Source organism: Erythrolamprus reginae, chromosome 1 (genome assembly GCF_031021105.1).
Source record: "Erythrolamprus reginae isolate rEryReg1 chromosome 1, rEryReg1.hap1, whole genome shotgun sequence".
Lineage (NCBI taxonomy): Eukaryota > Metazoa > Chordata > Lepidosauria > Squamata > Dipsadidae > Erythrolamprus > Erythrolamprus reginae.
Window position 1 is genome coordinate 129,518,962 of NC_091950.1, and position 3,998 is coordinate 129,522,959.

Genomic DNA, 3,998 nt, shown 5'->3' on the forward strand with positions numbered 1-3,998 from the left:
TTGGTGGATGCCTTTGTCTATATATTGAACTACTAGTACTAATTATCGTTATCTACAAATGTACCTTTGAAAGAACCCATGATTGGTTTAACTGCGCCGTTGACTTTTCAACAGATTTTGACCTGCATATATCAGTAGCAGTGGTAGGACTCAAATTATTTTATTACTGGTTCTAAAATCTCCATTCCCTCCCCACTCCAGGGGAAGGTTACTGCAGAATCCCCAATTTCCTCCTGAACAGCTGGGACTCAGAAAGCAGAGAATAGATGTGGGCGGGCCCAGTCAGAGGTGATATTGACCTGTTCTTCAGAGAACTGGTGAGAACCTGTTGAAATTCACCTGTGATCAGTAGGTTAAACTTTCTCTATGTGATAAACTAACCAGGACTCTATTGACCTGCTAAACCATATTGTTTCCTTTTGACATTTTGTGTGCTGTGATTCCAAATGTTACCATTCAAATCACTTAAGGTACTTTAGAACAATGTACGAGTCTGGCCACTTTAGTTAGCTTTGTAGAGCAAACCATAGTTAAGTCAAAATATGAAGTCCGCTTATTCTTATAAGGTCTTCTTGAGATTCAGCATATAAAGTTCAAGTTGGTTTGGTTCATCCCACAAAATGAGGATTGGACCTCATTTAGTATTTGGATTGGAGCCACTGAAAACCCTGATGTAGGCTAGGCTGGGAAGTGAAGGAAGCCACTCTGAAATAAGGAAATAGCAAGCCACTTCCATATTATGGCCAAGGAAATACCATGGATGTCCAGATAATCACCAAGAATACAAAGCATCTCACTGGTATTTGTGCCCTTCTCTATTTAAATCCCTCTGAAGTGGATGCACACAATACTTTATTTATTTATTTATTTATTTTAGAATGGTATTGATATACCCGCATTGAAAATGTGGAATATTTGAAGAACTGCTTTAAGTTCAAATCAGGATTAACATGAAAACTACTATGAAGCGATGGCATCCAGACAACAGCACAAGTTTGTCCACACATTCCTGAAGGAGTAATAACCAATTATGGACAAGAATGCCATCCTTGGTATCCCATTCATGACCCAACCTTGCCCAGTATACAAGAAGGCCCAGTGCAGCATTTAATTTTTTACTCTTCATTGGCTAAGTGTGATTGGACACACAACGAATTTGTCTTTGGTGCATAGGCTGTCAGTTTACATAAAAGAAAAGGGGGGAAAATACATTCAAATGCTCTCAGATAGGGCTCCGTACCTGCCATAGGTTGCTGGGAGGCAGAGACTCAAGGGTGGGTGTTACTGGGTGGGTGGGGCTTCAGATTTTTTCCCTCTTCTCAAGAACCATTTTCCATTTACAGACCTGAGCCTCTGAAACTGTAACTGGAAAAGGCAGGGAGAATACTCCCTGGGGCCTCTCTAGGAATCTCCTGGGAAGAAACAGGGGCAGAAAAGGTGGGGAGAAGCATCTGTGGGGTCTCTCTAGGAATCTGTGGGGATGAAACAGGCCAGAAAAGGGGGGGAGAAGCCTCTGTGAGGCCTCTCTATGAATCTCCCGGGAGGAAACAGAGCCGGAAAAGGTGGAGAGACGCCTCCATGGGGCCTCTCCAGGAATCTCCTGGGAGGAAACAGGGCTTCCACCCTCCCTGTGGTTTTCCCAATCACACACATTATTTGCTTTTACATTGATTCCTATGGGAAAAATTGCTTCTTCTTACAAACCTTTCTACTTAAGAACTTGGTCACGGAAAGAATTAAGTTCGTAAGTAGAGGCACCACTGTACCTGAGAAATGAAGAAACTGATCGAAGAAATAAACAGATAAGCAGCACTTAATTAACTTGGTGAGATTTTTCTCAGCCTCACTAACTCTAAAACCTTGGAAAACAAGTGCAAAATATTTATTATCCGAATAAAAGCTTTCCATTTTCTTGTAGTGAGACAGGCCTGTATGAGCGATGAATGGCGGTATACGATACTGTGCAGATGCCTATCTTCTTAAACTAAAAAACCTCAGTGTGTTCATTATCATCACAAGATCTTACCTGTCTTTTCATGGAATGCTAGCTGACAGTCAAGGATAAATATCTCACTAAGTAGTGACGTGTGTTTTCCTTGAGTAAATTCCCTCCGCTGATGTAAGCTCTATACCTTGCAATCTCAGCTGCTTGTGAACTATAGATTAAAACAAGTGGGAAGCACATGCCACAACAGGAAGTGCAACGAAGAATGATTGTGAGCCATATAAAAATGCCAGTGGCAATTGAATTTTGAAAACGTTAAAAAATTACAAGCATTAAACTATAGCATTAAATCCAGGAGAGGGTTCATCCTTATTCAAATTATGATCCTTATTATATTCTCTTATTATTATATTTTTAAAAAATCAATTTTCAGTAAATTAAATGACCCATTTCTTTTTCAACATCTATTTCATTTGCATTACATACAGTAATGGGCAGCCAAAATTTTTACTGCCACTCTATGGGTGTGGCTTATTTTGTGGGTGTGGCTTAATGGTCATGTGGCTGGGTAAGAGTGGCTTGCTGGCCATGTGACCAGGTGGGAGTGGCTTGCACAATCATCATCATTCAAGTGAACTGTCCTCAACTTACAACTTTACCAGTGTCACTCACTGGGGTGACAATTTGCTTTGTGTCTCCCGTGCTCTCCTTCCTGGGTCACCCCCTGCCTCAGGCTGGGTAGCTAGGTGAACAGGTTCTGCCGTAAGCATAAATGCTGCCAGCGCCGCTTCCACCCACACCTTCTGCATGCATCTCAGGTGGGAAGTGGCTGCGTGAAGCTGGAAGGGAGCCTAGCAGGAGAGAGGGAAGCTCATCCAAGGCCAAGAAGAAGGAAAGAGGAAAAAAGCAAGGAGTGCAGATGCAGCAGCAGGGAAAAAAAGGAGAGCCAAGCCAAGACCAGTAATCTAGGAAGTGACAGCCACCGATCAGCTGGAGCTGCACACGCATCTTCATTTCCACCGAAGGAACTGCATTCCACCCCGTCCTGCCTGCTGCCCATCCCTGATTACATACATTATCTAACTGTTTTCATGCAAAGTAGTCCTTGACTTACAACAGTCCACTTAGTGACCATTTCAAAGTTATAACAACACAGGAAAAAAGTGACTTATGACCACATTTCATACTCACAGCCTTTGTAGCAGCCCCATGATCTACTTGATCAAAATTCAAATGTTTGACAGCATATGGTTCACATTTATGACCGTTGCTGTGTCCCAAGATCATGTGATCAGATTCATTTAAAAACTGTGGCAAGGAAGGTCTATAAAAATGAGGCAAGATTCACTTAACAAATATCTCAATTAATGACAGACATTTTGGGTCAGTTGTGGTCATAAATCAAGGATTATATTATTGTATTATAATTGTGATTGGAGCAATATAACAATCCTAAAATTAAGTTCTCATCTTTAAAATCCCCATTTTAAAATTTCCCCTAATTGAATTAGTAGTCCTAATACAGTGGTACCTCTACCTAAGAACACCTCTACTTAAGAACTTTTCTAGATAAGAACCAGGTGTTCAAGATTTTTTTGCCTCTACTTAAGAACCCGAGCCCGGAAAATTTTCCCAGGAAATCCGAGAACGGCAAGAAGGCCTAGCCAGTTTCCTGCAATTCCCCCTTTAATCCCAGCCATCTCGGGCTTTTCTGGGCTGCCAGAGTGCTGGCGCTTAAGGAGGCTTTGCCAGTCCAGAGCAAACGAAGCATTTTCCTTTCTCTGGGCACTTGGAGAGGGAATAAACCTCCTCCTCCTCTCACCCAAATTCCGAGCTTTTATTTCTTTCCTAATGGGTTTGTACGCATTATTTGCTTTTACATTGGTTCCTATGGGAAAAATTGCTTCTACTTACAAACTTTTCTACTTAGGAACCTGGTCACGGAACGAATTAAGTTCTTAAGTGGAGGTATCACTATACAGTAGTCCCTCGCTATACCGCGCTTCACCTACTGCGGCTTCACTTCATCGCGGGTTTCTGAGGAAGTCAATCG